The sequence below is a fragment of the Centruroides sculpturatus genome, unplaced genomic scaffold, assembly GCF_000671375.1.
Source record: "Centruroides sculpturatus isolate CEXI.00-Female unplaced genomic scaffold, Cexi_2.0 scaffold527, whole genome shotgun sequence".
Taxonomy (NCBI): Eukaryota; Metazoa; Arthropoda; class Arachnida; order Scorpiones; family Buthidae; genus Centruroides; species Centruroides sculpturatus.
In genome coordinates, this window is record NW_019384763.1 from 394,493 (window position 1) to 417,248 (window position 22,756).

A 22,756-nucleotide genomic window follows, 5' to 3' on the forward strand; every position below is an offset into this window, starting at 1 on the left:
GTAAAATGTCATCGCCGACTCGTGTTGTGACAGGATTGGTCGAATATTAAACCAATAGTGGATGAGCAGCCGAACTACTTACACGCTATGGAGAGTTTAGGCGAGTAAGACAGGATTGAGTTTACTATCGTATGTACAGTATATAGGCCTAAATTAGGTACTTTAAGTCTAATACAGTACTGTAATTTTATACATTTCTTGTGAAAAAAACATTTCTTATTCAACAGCCATAAAAATTATTTCTATTAATGATGTCTCCAAAGTTCAATGAATTTTTCGCAGAAAAATAACTTATCAGAAAACCGTTCGCCGTTTGGTGCACTGCTCCGTGATGAAAACAAGCTTAAGCAATGGCGTGGTCGAACAGTGCACACTCAGTAAGCAATCCTACAATTTTTTGTTTATAGCATAGTTTACACAGATTATTCCCAAAAAATTATACGTGTTTTGGAAATGTTGAGTGAAATTAGTCTAGAATCAGTTAATTTTATGGAAGAAAACCTTTCAAACAGCCATAGTCTGTAAACTGCACGTGTGTCAGGCTGTGATTGGCTCATGTATTTAAGGATTCCTACAATGCGAAATTCTTATAAAGTGGAACGTATCTACCACGTTATGGGGGGTTGACTGTAATTCTAAAAGTATGCTTTAATTTAATTTAAAAATTTTTAAGTTAATTTACCAGTTCAGTTTTACACAACAAATCATAGACAGACCAATTACAGCACTGCCTTCCTGTAAGCCTAGATGTTTGGCAATGGCGTTTGGAACGTCAGTGGAATCATGCTTGACGTTCTAAACACCATTGTCAAACTTCTAGGTTTACAGGAAGGTGACACTGAACGTCCAACGTACATGTTTTCGCATTGAAAACGTCAGCCGCAACCTCTCTAATGTTCAATAATCTTCAGAGAAATTTTCAGTCCCAATATATTCTGCAGCCCTGATAATGACCTGAAACAGTACAACCTTACAACTCAACAAAATATGATATCAATATTGTAGGCCAGACTGATCATAAGTATATTGTTAGAACAGCTTGCAAGAGATGGTTGGTTCATGTATTAGACCTAGCAGGAACCAACAAGTGAATAATATATAAAGAAGTTACCAGACAAAATGTAAGTAGGAACAATCTTTTACTAAACTTTTTTGACAAACTTAGGCACAAGCATGTTCAACAAAAGATAACACTATTCTTCAGCAGCTGAGTAAACAAACCCTATTACAAGCTAAGAGATTATAATATTAGGTTACAATAAAATACTATAATAAAAACCAATTTTTGTTCTGGTTGAAAAAAAGTATTTTGTAGAAATTTCAGAGATTAAAAAACAAAATTACATTCAGTATGTACACAAAAAGAAAAATTGTGTACAGTCACTTAAAATTGGTTATAAGATTTTATAGAAAATCCTGTTTTTATTCTCATGTATTAAATTATATATATTAAAAGATTTAAATAAATAACTTAATTTATGCATTTCAAATTTGTACTTAAAAAACTAGTAATTTAATTTACTACAAATATGTCATAAAGGAGAAGAGAAGGTGACATTACATCTAGCAGTCAAAATGAATGTCACATTCATTTTGACTGCTAGATGATGTTCTAAGGAAATCAGAAAGGTTTATCATTCTAGTGTTAAGAAAAGCATAACTTTTATTTAATGATTTTGCTTAACTATTTTTTAATCTAAAATAAATAATAAACATAATAATTAGTAACAAACACAAGCAGGAAATGCCTTATTTCTCATGTAGAATAAATGTAAGCTTGAATTTAACTGAAATTTGGTTTAAATTAAATCTAAACTAACTTCTCAGCTGTTTTCTAATCAATTAAAAAAAAAACAACCTACCCTATGAACCGTTGACCGGTGTGCAACAAAACAAAAATTGGCTAAAAAAAATCAACATTTTTCAATATATTTTGGTTGTAACTTTCTGCTTTCTATCAATATTTCCAGATATTTTGTATTGGAATTATTCTATTGAATTTTAAAATGATTGAAAAATTAGTCATTTACTAAAAATTTTAACTTGTTTTGGAAGAACAAGCAAGCAATTTTCATATTCTCACTATGAGTAAGTAAAAATTTAGATTTAAGGTAACAATATCATAACTATAATATAATTGAACTGAAGTAATATTGCCATTATTGACAGGATTTCACAATTTGACATAAGTATATTTTCACAGCATTAATGAATTATCCAGAAAACTAAAAAAAATCCTGCAGGTCCTGCAGTGAGATGCATAACTTTGCTAGTAATATTTAAAATTGTGTGGGATGCCATCTGTTATATTTTATTAAAAACTTTTTATATAATTAATTATTATAAAATGACAAAAAGTTCAATTTTGAAGACATAGATGAGTTTTATAAAAAAATTGTAAATGCTAATTTTGAGTAAAATCTTAATATATTAAGTCTGACCACTCTCAAGACATGATGTGATCCCACCTCTGTCTCTCCATCCCCTTGGCCTTTAACCACTAAAATTTAATAGCATAAATCCCCTAATACTCAAACCTCTCTGCAAAATTTCACAAATTTTCAAAAAAAAAAAAAAAGTTATTAAGCTTTAAAATAAACGAACAAAATTATGATCCACACACAAAAAAAAATCAAATAAATCTTAAAGTAAACGCATTTAAAAACAAACATTTTAATACCAATTCATATTAAAATAAAACTGAAAAATTTTGTAAATGGTTTTTTGCAGTTATTCTTCTAAAGACTGGAGATTATAACAAAATAGAAATCACCACAATGTATAATGTTTCTTCTGCAGTATGTGAGGTGTAGTCAAAAAGTTATGGGATTGGTCCAATAAAACATGTCTGATGTATTTATTATTTGTATGACATTATATATAACAGCCAGGAAAATATAATGTCAGACAAAGAATATAATAGCCAGGGGGGAAAGTATAGCAATCAGTCAAAAAATACCCCCCAGATGTTTTTTGGCAAAAAATTGTTGAATAGAGATAGTTGTATGAGTGGGGGCATTGTCATGACGAAACCATCAGTTCTGAGCTTTCCAAAGATCTTGTCTTTTTGTCTGATATTTTCAAACAAACATCTCAAAGCATCCATATAAAAATTTTTATTCATAGTTTGACTTTGTGAAACAAATTCTCAGGGAATAATACAAATAATACACTCTTTATCATAAAAAAAAATAATGACTATGTTCTTGAGGTCGAACTTTACTTAGCATGCTGTCTTCAGTCTGAGTGAGCCAGGATTTTTCTACTGATTCAATTGTGTTTTGGTCTCAAGATCACTGCCATAAATTTGTGTTTCATCTCCTGTAATCACTCTCTTTCCTATTACAGTCTTGCTAAGTTGGAAAGAAAATTTCACACTCACATGTTGTTCCTTAAAATAGTTCATTTTACAAAGTAATGAAAATCAAAAATCCACAAGAACACAGACAAATCTTAACTAAATAGCAAGAAACAAAAACTGCATATGATAATGGCACAAAATTTGGCATAAAGCTAAATAACGATTTCTATACTAAAATGGAGAAGGCACTGAAGTTGACGTTACACGTACATTTTTTTATTGCAAGCACTTTCGACGAACCTATAGTCATCGTCATCAGGCAAATTTGGAAATTTACCAAGAAGTTAAATGAAAAAGTTAGCTTTGTGGACTACTGAGCAGTACAGCACTTCCTTGCCAGAGCCAACTTGAGACTTCTAATCTCTGACAAGGACAGGAGGTTTGTGCTGTGCAGAGAGAATGACTTTCTCATCAGGGCCAATGAATTTCTAACACAATCACATTCCTCAATATGAGTGACCCTACTCCAACGATCTTACAGAAGGCAAGAAGAATCAGCGCCCTACCAGGTGTTTCCTCAACCCTAACTGGGCCACTTGATCCCATCTCCAATGTTGCATGTTCCTTCAACCAAAAATCCATAAAGCAAACTGGCTGTTACACCCGCTAGTAAACAAACGGTCTCATCCTACCTACTATTTAGAAAAAGCACTTGCTAAATTCCTTCGAGCATTAGTTCCGGATTATGTTACTCCCTCTTCTGTAATTGCTAAATCCACCATCGCTTCAAGTATTGGTGCTCTACGGCCAGACACCTACACCTTCTACAAACTAGATGTAGTATCTTTATATCCTTCAGTGCCACCTTCAAGGCCATAATGCTGGCCAATTCTCTGCTCCTAAAAAAGGGCTTTAACATCCAACAGGGGCTTGATATATGTGATGTGCTCAACTTCGTCACTGAGCATAATTACTTCTGTTTCAGCCAGAAAATCTATTTATAAAAGTAAGGGGTTCCTATGGGCTCCCCTTTATCCACTATCCTAGCAGAACTCATTATGAGAGAGATTGAGCATTCAATTTCCCGCTTGCCATCCATTACCCATGGCTGTATTTGCGTTACATTGACAACATTCTCATAGCGTGGGAAGACACAGATGAAACATTTCTCACCTTTATGCAGTAACTTTCAAGCATATATCCTTCCATCAGTTTTACTTGGGAAAAAGAAAACGATGCTACAATAGCATTCTTAGACTTGCACATACATAAATCTCCGGAAAGACCACAGTTCTCGGTTCATTACAAATCTAACATAGCACCACACATTAGCCCAGCAGAGGCCTTTCAGCCTTCACAATACATTAATGCTGCTACTACCTCCCTCATCAGAAGGGCTTTCTTGTTATCTTCTTCGCAAAAGCTGGTAAACATTGAGTTAGATAACATCAGTTTGGCGGTACGTACTGCTGGTTTTTCACGCATCAAGTTTATGCATGTGCCTTCTCCATTTTAGTATACAATATTTGGCATGAAAAGTGAAAATCATCATATTGATCAATAATGATTTCTATTACACATCTTGGTTCACACAAGTTCAGCACATGGCAGACTGTAATGCCAGTCACCAATCTCGGAACTTTTTGACTGCACCTTGTACAAGTTATTTAATAAGACCTTTTATTGATAAAGAATATCATAAACTTTTTATAGATTGGAGTGGCATGCATGCAGATCTGAACATCACTGGTATCACAATATAGTAACATCATAGCCTGGGAGGCACTAGAAATTTTTAAGACAGAAGCAAAGGAGAATTATATAAACTTTAGGGAAGAAAAATATATTTCATAAGCATGGCAGACATTTTTTCTATACACACATCACATTATCATCATTTGATATTTAAACAATTTTTTTATAATTTGATCTGATATGGAAGTTTTTGCTACATAGTATCAAAAGTTTTAATTTTACACAACTTGCATATTGTACATGGACAACTTTTTCTGCTTTCTTTGTGTCTGCATTATATCCTTCTGTTTTTGTTTCATTTCGATAATTTTTTCTTAACAATACTGTAGGAAACTGTTTTAATTTTATATCATTAATTTTGCTCCACAATAAATTTTATAGCAAAAATAGTCAGTGCACATTAATAATCAGAATTACCTATTTATCCAAAAATTACCTAACCATTCAACATCCTTGAAAACACAAATTTGTTTATGTCAATCTTGCATAAAAACAAGATCCTACTGTATGTGCATATGTACTGTATATATAAATTAATAAATGCAAATAATTTAAATTTCTGGAAGCTGCTATTAATTCTTTTATTATAAAGTATTTTTAGAAATATTCTACTCTACTCAACAGCTCCATGATTCTTCATCTTTGATAATTTTAAAAGAAAATAATGGAGCTACTAAAAATAGAAAAAATCTATCATTTTAAAAATAAAATTTACTAAAATTCAGTTTTTGACCTTTTCTTATATTTGTTATGACAACGATAGAAAATATTTTTAGTGAATGAAAATGACTAAAATCAATAAAAACTTTATGCTGATAAAAAGACCTTTAATGAAGACTAGGGGTTTCTCCAAAAAAAAATCTGTAGGAAAGCTCTTCAAATGTGTAATTCAACAAAATGATTTGTCTTCAGGGATAATACTCTTGCATTTTTGAAGTATACAGCTAAATTCAGAAATCAACCAAAGAATAGGATCGAAGAAATTCAAAAATTAGGCAACAATTTTTGTCTGACATTGAGATGAACAAACAACATAAAACAAAAGCATCATTGCAGTCATTTCTTACCCGATATATATATTGGGTTGTTCGGAAAGTAAGTTAGTTTTTTTTTACCACTAGAGGGATTAGTGGTATTTTTCCCGCCATTTTCATTCTAAACCGTATTATCATTATATATTTTGACAGCTAGCATTTTATGGCTTATTTGTAAAAAATTTTGTTTGATTTCATGCAATTATTTTTCATGTCCCATCAAATATGGAAGATCAAAAGTAGCATCTTCGGCATATTTTGCTTTTTTATTACCAAAAAAATAAAAATGCCGTTCAAGCAAGAAAAAAATCGTGTGACATGTATGGTGGATATGTGTTGACAGAACGACAGTGCCAAAACTGGTTTACAAAATTTCATTCTCGCAATTTCAGTATTGAAGATGCACCACGTTATGGATGGCTAATTGAAGCCAATGAAAACAAAATAAAGGTACTGATTGAAGCAAACTGCCAAATAACAACAGGTGAAATCACTAAAAGATTAAATTTGTCAAATTGAACTGTTTATGAGTACTTGAAACAAATTGGTTTCGTTTCAAAGCTTGATATACGAATTCCACAAGTTCTTAAAGAGAAATGCTCTATTTGGTGGAATATTAAGGAAATTAATTTTTTTTGGAGCTTTTACCAGACAATTTAACAATTGATTAGGGTTGCATTCCAGTAAACAAATTGTGTAATATCATCAAACAGAAAAAGCCAGCCAGAATTGATAAAAAAAAAACAGCTGTAGTGTTTTACCACAATAATGTCAAATTTCACACAAGTTTGGTAACTCGTCAGAAACTGTTATAACTTAGATGGGAGGTGCTATCACACCAACTGTATTTGCCAGATTGAGCACACTCGGATTATTACTTGTTCCGGTCTATACAAATTTTTTTAATTGTAAGACATTTACTTGAAATGACAATGTCAAAAATCACTTGGATCGGTTTTTTGTAAGCAACGATCAAAACTTTTATGAACGTGAAATCGTGCTACTACCAGAAACGATGACAACAGATATTTGACCAAAATGGTCAACGTATAATTCAATAAAATATTTATTTATTATAAGAATATTGCGTTTTTTTCCACGGAAAAAAAACGAACTTACTTTCAAACAACCCAATATAATAAAGTTAACATTCATTATCAATGTTAACTTTTCTATATATATATATAAAAAAGTAAGTCGTTGCCATGATATTCTAAATGTTTTACCTAGTATTTTATTCATCTCATTATGAGATATTAGTCAATATAAATTTGTGATTTAACTTCTCTAAGTTCTTGCTTTCTAACTCTGTATGATGGATGTATTGTACATCCAAAAAATAGTCTGTTCTTTTAAAATTCTCTCTCCAAAAATGTTTTGTATTGGATTACCTGAAAATATTACTTTCTGAACCTTCACCTAATGTCAGTTTATTTTGTAGTTATCCATTTCATTATATGGATTTTTTATTATTATCAAATGCTATTCTGATAAAGGTCATTTTTATTTTTGGTATTACAACCTCCCTGCCAAAAATATTAGACCACCCTTGAAAAATATTGATTTTGTAGTTTTGATTGCTTACAACTATTTTCTGTTGCATTTTACAAATTACCTTTATTTATTTTTGTTTCTTAAAATTCAATATTTATTTAACAGAAAAGAAGTCACAATAGAATATTAATATGTTTTGACTTTACAAAAACATTTATTTCATTTGCATATGGCAAGACAAAACTTAGACCAGCAAAATTCCTTTATAGAAAGTACTGTTGAAAATCTTGTTGGAACAATTTTTACTTTTATTAAAGTTGCAATTTGTTTTGGCATTTGATCTACAAGATGGTGAAACTCATTTGGCATACTTTATTACATCACATGTTTATATCCAATTTAAACTCCTTGTTGTGTGGTTCTGTTTTATATATTTTTTTTCTTCATTATATACAACAAATTTTCAGTTGGATTCAAATCAGGACTGTTTGATGGCAAGTCTATAGTCCTGATAGTGTTTTGTAACATCCATTCTTGAATTGTTTTCCTCCAGTAACAAGCAGCACTATCATCTTGAAAAAAATTCGTCTCCAAGTATTTCCTCAATAGATGGAATCAAAAATTAATTTAAAATATCTTGATAAATTTCACTATTTACAGTACTATTGCAAATGCAAACTTTGACTCTTCCACTTGCTAACATACAATTCCAAATCAATATTTTAAGTGGAGATTTCACATTTGATTTTAGGCATGCTTTAAAGTTTTCTTCTGATAGCCTCTACCCTTTTATGCAGATTTGTCACCATATCCCAAACAAATCTGACTTTCATTTGAGAAAGCTACCTTCTTCCAATCATCAGGTTTCCAGTCTATTTTTTGGCCCAATTTGGTCAGTTTCATCTGTTTAAGTGTAATCATTAGTTTAGTTTTTGCATTTCTGGAGTGGTAACACACAGAAGCCAAATGTCTAATAATTATTCTTAAATTTTGATTTCAAATTTCTCCCACTCTTTTAGAGTTTCATTTGCAGAAGAATTCTGCATGGATTTGAATATTTCATGGAGGGTTTCTCTTCTAATTTTGATGATTCTGCCAGAACAATATTGATTTCAATACACCTAGATAACTTAAATTTCCTAATAATGTTTTGGACTTCATATTTAGTAGTGTAGCAATTCTTCTGAGACATGTTTTGTTTGAATAATGATATTCAAAGTTTTAAATATTTTCCTGGCTCCTTATTGACAAGATTACAGCTTGTTTATAAAATCTTACTGCCGGTTTATGTTACTAGCTTAGAAGTATGAAGGAGTACATGTCGAGAGTTGATATTTGGCACAGAGTATTAGGTGCCCAAATCATTTGCGCACAAAAAAATCCAGACTCTTAAGTAGTCGGGGGACCAAGAACCGAGTCAAAATAAAATACAAAATGGTGACCCTCTTTTACAAACAGGCAAAACATGCACCTCACCCCACCGAAGTCAGGTGGGGGAAAGTACCACCCACAGTCATTCTAAGAAGTGAACTCTGACCTTAGGACTGAACACGTAGTTTCTTCTATGTTAAATAAAATTTGTAATCTAATTTTGTAAATTTGGGAGTGCTTCAAATATGACATTAAAACGGTGTCGTTACAAGTAGTTTTTTTAACATTATCTAGTATAGTAAAATCATGGGACTGATAAAAATTTGACGTTATATTAGGGTTGTCATTACATCCAATGGCGTTATAATCAGGTTAAATTGTATATTGTTTGTGCAAAATAAAAATAATAATTTCAGACAATACAATAGACAAGATTATTTTTTTCAAAAATGGGAAATTTTCGTTAGGCATTGACAAAAATTCAACCCGGGCCGACACGCAACAGAGACAAATTTCGAAATTGGCTAGGTTAATTAAGATGCCTCAATGTCCTTTTTCTTACTAAATTATAAATTTTTGTCTATAAACAATCATTCACTATTATCAGGACTTATTATACTGGCTTAACAGACAATACAGAGTTTCACAAAAAACAATTTTTATTTAATATTTAATATACCTGGACACATAATTTTGCGTTTCGTACATATTTGTCCCTCCTCAGCAGGTATTTTTGTATTCTATTCTATAAATAAAAAAATTTTTTTAAATTACATTTAAATGTACAGTACATTGTAAGAATTTTTAATTTGTAAATATGTTGTCGGTAATTTTAAATGTAATTAAAAAAAAATTTTTTATTTATAGAATAGAATACAAAAATACCTGCTGAGGAGGGACAAATATGTCTGAAACACAAAATTATGTATGTGTCCAGGTATATTAAATATTAAATAAAAATGTTTTCTGTGAAACTCTGTATTGTCTGTTAAGCCAGTATAATAAGTCCTGATAATAATGAATGATTGTTTATAGACAAAAATTTATAATTTAGTTGGCTAGGTTAATTTCATCGAAAATGCATCATGGACAACTTCGTGGTTGTGGCCAGCGAAGTTTGAATGATCATGCCCAAAAGCAGCGATACCAAAGAAGATTGGAGAATGAGAACAAGACCCACCTTGAGTGTCAAAGTGATTCTGCTTAGTAGTGAGTCTCACTACTAAGCAGACATATGTCAGTCTTGTCCCAAATACGGTTTTGCCATTTTACTTGTTCTGACCTATTATGCTATTATACACTTGTAGTTTACTTAGTTACTTACTTTTAACATGTTAGAACATTTCAGATTTTTCTATTAATTATCAAGTTTTATTGTGAAATATTCTTGGATATATTTCACACAATCTAATACAGTGTTTCTCAACAGGGGCAATATCGCCCCCAAGTGGGCATTTTTCCATGTTCAGGGAGCGATTAGCAACAATTTATATTTTGGGGGGTGAAAAACAATTTTCTAGGAGATATAGTAAAACATTATATTAAGAATAATTAGATATTTTATTCATTATATCGTACAATAATTAAACAAATAACATTATACTAGTCACTAGTCTATTCAATGCAGTACAAATTTGGCGTTAGCCTTGTCTGTTGGCATCGGAATTTTGTAGTGAAGGGGGCGATACTATGTAACGGTTTGATTGAAGGGCGCGGCGATTCGTTAGAGGTTGAGAAACACTGATCTAATACTTTTGTCAAGAAATTTTGCTGGTCAAATTTTAGTCTCATACATGCAAGTAAAATAAAATTTTTTTTTATACTGTTAAAATACATTAAAATTCTATTGTGTGAATTTCTTTCTGTTAAATAAATATTGAATTTTAAGAAACAAAATAAAGGAAATTTGTAAAATGTAAGTGAAAATAGTTATATGCAATAAAAACTACAAAATCAATATTTTTGAAGGGTGGTCTAATATTTTTGAATATATTTGACTCATCTGCACTTATAACTTTCCAAATTTAACTAAACATAACCAACATCTGTAGAATTTCAAAATGTTAGAGCATGTGACTTTACATGCTGAAAAAAAAAAAAAATGACTAACATCATTTTAACACAAGAATTTATTTGGAAACTTGAATGTCTTATGTTCATTTAAGCTTAGAAAACTGTATTGATGATGAGTCAAATGGACTTGAAAAACATTTAATACCAAAAGTATAAAATTATCTCTACCAGAATACTTGAGATACTATACTGTAAAATGGAATTGAAACTTAATGATTCTATTTTTAATTTAAATTCACAAATCAAGGTTTTATAATAAATACTGAACTTGTGTGATCTTTGTTTTCCGTTCTAAATTTTGCCTAACTCACAATGATTGGTTTTCCTGTCAAAGAATTTCTTGATAGATTCTAGATGATAATTTTATCAAATATTGCATAAATCAATAATTCTTATAAGATCAGTTTTATGATTCTTTAGCTTATTTCCACATTCTTATGTAGCATTGTTTCTTGTTTCACAGTCGTTATATCCAAAACTTCAGCTTTGGGTCGGTTTTCAAAATTTTTTAAAATCAGTTCACCATATGAAACTTAAACCAGTTTAAATTTAATACAGTGGTACCTCAGGATACGAAATTAATCCGTTCCAACACTCAGATCGAATCACGAAAATGTCGTAAGGTGAATCATTTTTCCCATACGATTACATGTAAAACCAAATAATTCGTTCCAACAAGAAAAAAACACTCAAATTAAAGCTAAGTAGTACATTAAAAAAAAAAAATAATATNTCTGTATTGTCTGTTAAGCCAGTATAATAAGTCCTGATAATAATGAATGATTGTTTATAGACAAAAATTTATAATTTAGTTGGCTAGGTTAATTTCATCGAAAATGCATCATGGACAACTTCGTGGTTGTGGCCAGCGAAGTTTGAATGATCATGCCCAAAAGCAGCGATACCAAAGAAGATTGGAGAATGAGAACAAGACCCACCTTGAGTGTCAAAGTGATTCTGCTTAGTAGTGAGTCTCACTACTAAGCAGACATATGTCAGTCTTGTCCCAAATACGGTTTTGCCATTTTACTTGTTCTGACCTATTATGCTATTATACACTTGTAGTTTACTTAGTTACTTACTTTTAACATGTTAGAACATTTCAGATTTTTCTATTAATTATCAAGTTTTATTGTGAAATATTCTTGGATATATTTCACACAATCTAATACAGTGTTTCTCAACAGGGGCAATATCGCCCCCAAGTGGGCATTTTTCCATGTTCAGGGAGCGATTAGCAACAATTTATATTTTGGGGGGTGAAAAACAATTTTCTAGGAGATATAGTAAAACATTATATTAAGAATAATTAGATATTTTATTCATTATATCGTACAATAATTAAACAAATAACATTATACTAGTCACTAGTCTATTCAATGCAGTACAAATTTGGCGTTAGCCTTGTCTGTTGGCATCGGAATTTTGTAGTGAAGGGGGCGATACTATGTAACGGTTTGATTGAAGGGCGCGGCGATTCGTTAGAGGTTGAGAAACACTGATCTAATACTTTTGTCAAGAAATTTTGCTGGTCAAATTTTAGTCTCATACATGCAAGTAAAATAAAATTTTTTTTTATACTGTTAAAATACATTAAAATTCTATTGTGTGAATTTCTTTCTGTTAAATAAATATTGAATTTTAAGAAACAAAATAAAGGAAATTTGTAAAATGTAAGTGAAAATAGTTATATGCAATCAAAACTACAAAATCAATATTTTTGAAGGGTGGTCTAATATTTTTGAATATATTTGACTCATCTGCACTTATAACTTTCCAAATTTAACTAAACATAACCAACATCTGTAGAATTTCAAAATGTTAGAGCATGTGACTTTACATGCTGAAAAAAAAAAAAAATGACTAACATCATTTTAACACAAGAATTTATTTGGAAACTTGAATGTCTTATGTTCATTTAAGCTTAGAAAACTGTATTGATGATGAGTCAAATGGACTTGAAAAACATTTAATACCAAAAGTATAAAATTATCTCTACCAGAATACTTGAGATACTATACTGTAAAATGGAATTGAAACTTAATGATTCTATTTTTAATTTAAATTCACAAATCAAGGTTTTATAATAAATACTGAACTTGTGTGATCTTTGTTTTCCGTTCTAAATTTTGCCTAACTCACAATGATTGGTTTTCCTGTCAAAGAATTTCTTGATAGATTCTAGATGATAATTTTATCAAATATTGCATAAATCAATAATTCTTATAAGATCAGTTTTATGATTCTTTAGCTTATTTCCACATTCTTATGTAGCATTGTTTCTTGTTTCACAGTCGTTATATCCAAAACTTCAGCTTTGGGTCGGTTTTCAAAATTTTTTAAAATCAGTTCACCATATGAAACTTAAACCAGTTTAAATTTAATACAGTGGTACCTCAGGATACGAAATTAATCCGTTCCAACACTCAGATCGAATCACGAAAATGTCGTAAGGTGAATCATTTTTCCCATACGATTACATGTAAAACCAAATAATTCGTTCCAACAAGAAAAAAACACTCAAATTAAAGCTAAGTAGTACATTAAAAAAAAAAAATAATAATAATAATAACTATAGTAAGGAAAATACTGAAAAATGTGTTTTGTAGTTGTAAATGTATAAATAACTGTAATAGAATAATAATTGATTAAAAAAAATGTAGTTTTATTTGCACTTTACCTTTGAGGATAGACAACGGTGAAGGTGTAAATTGGTGGCGGAAGAGAGGGAGAAGGGAAATGATACTAAAACTTAACTTACATAACATAATGTAACAATAATTTAAAAATAACTTAGAAAAGATTTTAAAAAATTAGTGTTGTTTTATTTTTTATTTATTTTTTTAATTTTTATTCACTGCTTTTTGCTTTCTTTCCTTCACTTCCACCAGCACTTTCACTGGATAGAGATCGCTTGGTAAAATATCTATCCAAAGAGGTTTGGCTTTGCTATAAGTAATAGATATGTATATATCCATGGTGCGGTTTACTTTATATTACTTTTAAAAAATCAATTTTTCAAAAATATTTCCTCAAAATTGATGAAAAAACTTTATGGGTTAATTGTACATAAATAGAAAAGAAAAGAAAATAAATAAAGAATACGAATAAAAGCTTTGTCTCTGATTAAATGCGGTCCAGGCAAAAAAACGGGGGTTATTTATGTACAATTAATCCATAAAGTTTTTTCATCAATTTTGAGGTTTGGCTTTGCCTACTTTTTAAAATGTTTCTAAAATAACTTAGGTAAATGTCATTACTCCGAGCAGCAATACGGCCAGTGTAAACCTTTTCGGGATGTTTCTTTTCAATAAAATCAGTCACTTTCTGATAATACCTCAAGATTTCCTTTATCGAGCGAGATCCTTCCACAATGAAGCAAACACGCCGAATGAGACCAACGAACAGAAGTGAATAAAAAATGGCGCTGCAAACTAATGTAACGTCATATGGTGAGTTTTTGTTCATATTGTGGAGCAAAAATATGTTCGAATTTCATGTCGTATCCTGAAAATTTCGTACGCTGGGGCGTTCGTATCCTGAGGTACCACCGTAATTTAATAGCTTTCAATACATTCTTACTATCAAGTCTGTTACAATTATATTTTTTTCGTTTCTTTTATTGTTTCTATGTTTTGTAGAATTTAATAGTTTGTTCAGAAACTTTTTCTTAACTTCGGTCATCCGATATTCGAAACATCCAACAAATATTGCCATACATTCAATTTTTGCAACCGACTGCGGCATAACTACAATCTCTTGAAAATAATTTTTAAAAAATATGCTTATCAGACGAATCTCGAAAGATAGTATACGGAAGAACTTTGAAAATGATTTTGCATATTTAACATTAAACACCAGAAAAACTAATTTTTGAACGAACATCTCCAAACGATTAAACTGCCCTTTATCTCAGACATAGTTTTTGTTATTTTCTTCTAGGAATTCAGCAACACAATCTTCCTTTTATAAATGACTATTAATTAAACTCGGCATCTATAAAAGAAGCCTTTTTTTTATGTTTTGATACATTGCTATCATTTATACAAATTTATAAACATCCAAAATGCAAATAAACATCATATATTTTATTTTACTATTCGTTTATATTTGAAATTCAACACATTAAAAAATCCTCGGTACAAAACAAGAAAACCGAAGAATTAAAATACCAGTCTTTTAAAATATTTTAAAGTTTCGTGCGAGTGGAAGTTACTTTTAGGTAATTTGTATATAAATAAATATATAGAGATCGAACTTACCAATTTCTAAATTCCTTAACATAGTAAAAATAAATAAGACACTATTATATACAGACATAAATTGGAATTTTTTACTATTACAAACAATTATATTGGAAAGTATGTAGTAACATATAAGTAACATCTAACAGTAGTATTGCAGAGTGCCAATCAATTTCTGTTCAATACTAATATCACAGTAATAACCTTGGAGGATGTGAAATACCGTGTAACCTATATAACCTAATTTTATTGAATATGGTAAAGTTGGAGTCATTTCGCATTCCATTTCTTAAGAATTGACACGAATTAACCAAGTGAAATAGAATTAATTGTGAAACAAATCCGAGAATTAACCCAAACGCACATGTCTACGTCATTAGATGAGTTAAAAACTCAAGTGAAGATTTATGTATAACAACGTCCGACAGACTTGGATAATGAATTACGATATAAATCGATCCAGTCTCATTAATATTTCCATATTATTTCAAATGAATATATACGAAAGTTGACATCGATATAAGTGACAAATACGAATTACGTCAAGATAAAAAAAAATTTATATACGAAAAGTTAAACTCACCAGAGACAAAGTACCATAGATTATCATTAAACTTATGCGATTCAATTAATATTTTCTCTAGCAAAAGTATTGAAATTAACAATAAGTAGACAGGAAATTCGTCGACTGTATCACTGATTACAAAGAGGACCGTACATGATGAAATGTCGACCTCTAGCGGTCAATAATGACATTGCAAAAATCAAACAACGTCATCGTCAGGAGATGCGAAAACAAAATCAAATTTACAGTCGGTTTAATTTTAAGCTGTGATCAATTAATAATAAGCATTCGTTTATTTTATTAAATACCACTTTTTTAACAAATCAAAAGTGCTCGGGTTAAAGCATTTACACTCAATTCGACATTATCGATAATTAAATCCAGATGTTTAAGCGGTGTTTAATAAATATAATCGATATATTTACCTGGAATGTTTAGAATTTGCTAAAATATTTTGACCGTGTAAGAAATCGGCTAAATTCAACACGTCACTACATATAATATATATAAGCGATGTTTATTATATGTAATAAAAGAGACGAAATAAAGATAATTCTCTATTTACAGGGTTTAAATATGTGCTTTTTTTAATATTCGTTTCTGTTAAATATTATAATATAATCCGTCTAAATAAAACAGATACGTAACTGGCACTCGGCCAAAACGTGCTGAAATCGTTAACCTTTCTGATATCAACGTTTGGTGCCGCATCTTTAATTTAATATACAAATAAAAATGTACTAGATAAATACAAATATATTTACACGCATTTTCTGAAGTGATGTATTGAGAATATATTATTTGTTTATTGACTCCGATTTATTTTTTCACGCATCAGATATCTCTAACTATATTTCCTCAACAAAATTAACATGTGTCTACGGAGCATTACGCAAATCGAGATTTTTATAGTATCTGGAGCATATAACCCTCGAAATATCAGTTTATAGCAACTGCAATGTATGAGAAAATATACTTCAATTTACAGTTTGTCTAGAGATTAAATGAATACAGTAATTTATACTTTTATTTCGTCTTGTTTTTAATATCTCTAAATTGCAATATCGAAACACCCAGTACGGTCTAAATGTTAGATTCTTCTTTACGAAAACCAAAAAGAAGACCGATTATGAAATCTTTGATAGAGGTTTAATTTGAAAAACAAATAGAAATGAATGACACAAGTTCTAAAAACTTATAATTTTAGTGGCTATTAACGATGGTGTAACGCCGTCCGTCTGGAGAACCCCCAATCAAATTTGGGCTTATTATTACTTTTTTTTTTTCGTTTTGTGTGTACTAAAAGGGTGTTTTTTATTAAACCCATTGTGAGCTCGCCCAGGTCCATAGTTAGACTGCCGGGTTGAGGAACCGGGTCGTCATATCCGGGACAGACCACGCTCGAAAAAATTTCTAGGTTTTTCGACTCTCACCATCAAGCCGTCGATTGAATCTTGATCGCAAGAAACTTCAGAAATTTTTTTCATGGGCGGATCATCCCGGATATGTCTAGCCCGGAGTTCACTACTCGGCTGTCTCCATTGTGGTTTAATCCATAATGAACGTGGAAAAAGACTCTCTTAGCCTATAAAGCAAAAAGAGTCAAAAATGAGATTAATTAAAAAACATGGTGCGCAAGACAAACTTCGTAAGGAATCGATGTCATTTTCTTCTGTGTAATTAAAATCAATAGATTATAAAGGTTGTTTCCATATATTTGCTTTCGAATGCCAAAATAGTCGTAGAGGAGAAGGTGGTATGTATTATGGAACCCCAATTACATTTTAGTGAATTTTAAACAAGGTATCGTAACTACACCCACATTTTTTGTGCAAAAAGTACCTGTAACTATTAAACTAAATGTTCCTAATTGGATTTTTCGTTAGTGTAACTATAAGTATGGTTTTTGAAGGCTTTTGTACAAAAAGTCAGAAAGTAAGCTTAGAGAAAATCGAGTGGTAATACGGAACCTTACTGTATATTTTCAAAAAATGCTTTAACGTAGCCAAAAACAAATAGGAACGTACAAAGAATGTTAAATAATTACAAAATCATTTACTCCAATGCATTTTATCGAAAAAATGCTTTTATAATAGAAAAATGTGACCTCCATCATCAACATATATTCCAGCAGCTCTTTTTCGATATTCTCGGGATGAATTGGCTTTCTACCTAGTGTCTTTTTCACAAATTGCTCCGGACGAATGTCTGCTCGCAAAGAGAGAGTTCGGAGGAGTCGGGTTCCCAGAGGAGTTGGGTACCGTATTAAAAGCACCAATGGAATCGCCATATCGAATTAACTTATGTCTGTCGAGACCAAATTTTAAAAAACGTGAACATCCCACAGATTAGTACGTACCCCTAAATCTCTGGAACAGAATACGGTGCACCAGTGACCCTAAAACTACACGATTTATATTTTAGAAATAATTAAATTCACTTAGCATTCAAAACTTTCGAATTTTGAAAAACACAAATTTGCTTATTCACTACGGACAACCGTTTAACCGAAGCGAAACGGGTTTTACCCTCGCTATGGATGTCTGCCTAGTTCAGTTCGGCCACAATCCGATACAGTTCGCCTTTATTATCAGTTCGAAGTGGAGTGGTTCCATAATACCACTTTTTCCTCTACAATACGCGTTGATTTGAGTGAAGAAAAAAAGAGAAGCTGAATACACTGTCCTTATCGGGCAAAGTTCTTTTGATAAGTGAAATTGATAAAGGTATTTAAAAAAGGAGATTGCCACAGAATTTGGGATTCCGCCAAACACATCTTCGACGATTCGAAAAAATCGTGAAGAAATTTTGAGAAAAGCTGAAGATCGTTTTGGCTTAATAATCGCAAACATTTTAAAGTCTATACTTGCAAAAATATGGACGAAGCTGCTTTCAATAGAAATGTCTCAATTTCCGAGCCACTCACTAGAGAAAATTCATTTTATTTTGCCGAATTTTTGTGACACGCTAATTTCGTCGGTAATGTAAGTCGGATCGATAAGTTTAATTATTCAAAAACTTGTGTGATGAAAAGTGCAAATGTTAATTAATTAATTAAGACTAAAGGTTAGAAAAATAACTTTTTACCGAAACTTTTAACGTCGTATCATGAAAAAGAACTTTTTATTTTTTAAGTGATTTTTAACTCTTCACTGAAAAACGCGAAGTTTTTGTTTACGGATAACTGTGTCATCCAAAATTGGTAAGGTATTTACTGTAGTTCGTGTTACTTTTCTCCCGCCAGATATAGCATTAAAGCTACAGCCTATGTATCAGAAAAGAATTAATAATCTAATACAACTTTACGAAAGAAGAATCTTAGAAAAAACTTTAGCTGCTCGCCTGCCCTAGAAGATAATAATAAAAAACTCTACTCGGTGCTATCATAAATTTATGTAAAAGGTGGAACACCGATAGTAATTTATGAACAACGGTTTTATAAAAGCTGGCTCTAAAAACAAGAAATTATTTAAAAATTCTTATGTTCTCCCGAAGGATATTGAAAATAAGAGGTGTTGTCACATTTCGTCTCGGTTACAAAATCCTTTAATTAAGAAAGTTCGCCTTTTTTTTTCTAGAAGCGGCAAACGAAAATAAGAAACTTTAACTTTAAATTTAATTTAAATAGCTAATTTGTTGATTAATTTAACGATTCTGATTACGATGACTCACTTCTTATTACTTACATTAAATTATGGACGTGCTCGTACAATAAGCTGGCGTAACATTAAAAACGCGCATTTGTATTATAATAATAATAATTTAATTTTTTTTATTCAAAATTTTTTTACACTCGAAACAAATTTTACTAACATCCAAAAGCATAAAGAGGGAGTAGAGCCGGGACTTTACCTTTGTAAATAAGTGAAGAAAAAAATCAAAAAAGCGCAAGAAAAACATTTGAATGTGACAAACGCGGGGGCCGCTCAGAAGGTAACGGGGATTGAGACAAAATACATATTGGGAATCTATAGCAAATTAAATTATCATATTAAAGTAAATTGAAATAATCGAAAAACATTATATAGGGCCCCTACTTTCTTGGGGCCCGGCCTAACTCGCTCCTTTTGCCCCTCTGGGCGTCCCTAAACGCACTTATGTACCGGTACAGAAATATACAATATCTAAGATTTTTATCTACAGCGCTAGTGGTAACATTCGTATTGTACTGAGTAAACCTAGGTTTGAACGTTTTAATTCGGACCCTCCAACTATCGATCTAACTACGCTACCGCCCCCACCTAGTTAATTTACGTTCACTTTAAATCATTTATGATCATTTTAATTTAATGGCAACTTTATAATTGATTAAAATTTTAGTAAACGAAACTAAAACTCGCTCGCTGCAGCCATCGTGTTTGTGTATTGGTAAATATGTTGGTTGTCTTTATTTTTTGTGTATTCAGTATACTGTATTGAACAAAATGATCAGGAGGCCGGATGGCCGAGCGGTCAAGGTAGCAGCCCACCGCTCTGGGGGACCCGGGAACAAATCCGGACGGGTCAAAGAATTCCCGGAGTCTTTCGGGGGTGGTCCATTCGGATATGTCGGGTCCCGTCCCCACCACCGGCCGTCCCATTGTGGGCCTGGCTGAACCCATAATGGGACTGCCTTAAGAGGCCCTCCTAGTGCCCACAAAGCGGAAAGAGTTTTAAAAAAACATTCAGCCACTGGTGGGCGAAAATAATAATGTTATACAAATAAAAATTATTTTAATTTTGTTGCGGCACTTAAATAATTCCATTCTTTGAAAACGTATAATTATTTGAATAAAATGTATTTTAATTTTATTTCCTAAAAAATGTAAATTGAAAACGATCCCTTTATGTGATTTGGCAACCACGTGTCACGTGTGTTGTATCCGATAAAGAGAAACTGTGGGAATTCTGAATGTCGTGCCTTATTTACGGTTTAAGAGTGGGCGACACTTTATTTTAGAATTTTTATTGTTTAGAAACCAATACTGTATACTTATTTACACTTTAATTTCGACAGTCGGTACGCACAATATTTTAACTTAAATTTTTAAGGATTTCTATAGTAAAGACTGTTTTTTAGTTACTATCTTAGGTCTCGCTTCGACGCTGGATTTTTAAAAATGAGAATTTTCTTATGAAATAATGTTTGTTTTCTATTATAAAATACATGAAGTGAGATGATTCCTTTAAAACAATAATTATATTGGGCGAATAAAGCCAGACAGGTGTAGTTACGATTAAATTTTAGATACATTTTAAATGAAAACAAAAGTACAGCTGTCCCTTGATAATCCGACAGGTATGGGACCAAAGGGGTGTCGAATTATCAAAAGTGTCCGGATTACCGAAAGTGATTACATATTTGGCATCTTTTTGCTAGCAGTAACCTACAATATTCCCTACTCCAACTGTTCGAACAGAACTGCTCGCGCAAAACACACGAAATGTGTGTCGTCGTGTAAGAATTGGGTGGGGAGATTCACGTCGGGACGGGTACCTTGACGGGAGGTGCGTCGGACTACTGAGCGTGTCGGATTACAAAACGTCAGACATCGAGAGACAGCTGTAATTACCTATGCATTACAGAAGAACTTCCCAAAAACTTTATAAACAGTTTTTTATGAAGTGCATTATATTGAAAAAAATGTTTACATTTCTTGCCTAACACTCATATGGTTTTATGAATGCCAGTAAAAATTGCAGCTGTGAATGATGCAGTTGGGACCTTATTGGAGCTGTAGACTGTGAAAAAGAGTGAAAAGCAATGGATCCGAGATGCTCGTTAAATGCATTATAGATTTACTGGAATGTGCGGTGTTGTTACGATTATGCCCCGGAAGTAGTCGGTACAATGGAATTTCTTGNAATGTGATATTTTGTGTTAACAAGAAATAATATTGTATTTAGTTTTAAACTTATTTTTTTAACATAAAATAATTGTGTAAATCACAGTTTTATTCTCTGATGAAATTACATTTAATTTGTGTTCATCAGTATAAACTATATATGCCTATATATATGTATGATACAGTACACTGTATCATGTCTATATAGTATACATACAATGTAACAGTAAACTGTGTGTACAATTTAATGCTATATTGTTTGTTGTGCCACATACTATGGATGAAAATTGGCCTTAATTACTGATAGTGTCACACTGGTGATAGAGCTTTTCTCTAGACAGGTTTTGGAAGAGAGTTCTCCAATCTTACATTCTAGTAATTGTGATTTTGGTCTTGTTTTCTTCCTGTTATTTCCCAAAATTGCACTGATTGAGATTAGTTTTGACTTGTATTGCTTGGAAAGCTTGAATAGAAATGATGTAGTCAGTACTAAAATTTGAAAGGAACATGTTTTGTTTTTTGACTCTTTCCATTATGTGGGCATTAACATGGCTTTTTTGTAAGCTGATTATGGAGCCTGACATATACAGGACAGACCATCCCAAATACTGGAGTAACCAAGGGAGGCACAGGCCTCCTGGGCCTTTCATTTATAATGAAAAAGTTAATAAAAATGCTATAGGAAAAATAATTTAACAATGGAATTAACTAAGTTACTGATTTAATAGTTTATATACATTTGTTATAAACTATTATTTACATATTAAAAGAAAAAATTATTAAAATGTGTAGTGATTTATATTAAATTATAACATGGGCCCATTTACATGAAATGTGGTTACACTACTGTACTTGTAAAAAACTCCTGGCACTTTTGCTTCCCTGGATTTGATCTCAGGTCCTCAGAGAAGTAAGCTTACTCATTTACTACCTTGGCCATTCAGCCATCAATGTTTGATGATTAATAACTATTAATGCTAAAGAATTCATTAAAATTTAGTTTATATGCAAACAAAATTTTAATAAATTCTCTTAAGATTTTATATTTTACCATTTATTTTTCAAAAATGACTTTCAGATTTTAATATATTTAA

The 22,756-nt window shown here is 31.3% G+C and overlaps 1 protein-coding gene across 3 annotated transcripts in view; it reads right to left on the reverse strand.

The window, feature by feature from the left end:
* Positions 1-16,000, reverse strand: part of LOC111628854 (epsin-2-like) — a 73,486-nt gene extending 57,486 nt beyond the window's left edge. For all 3 annotated transcript variants that reach the window (XM_023372709.1, XM_023372707.1, XM_023372708.1), the window contains exon 1: positions 15,856-16,000. The gene's annotated coding sequence lies outside the window, so the exon portion shown is untranslated. The remainder of the gene's footprint in view (positions 1-15,855) is intronic.
* Between the last annotated feature and the right edge of the window lie 6,756 nt (positions 16,001-22,756).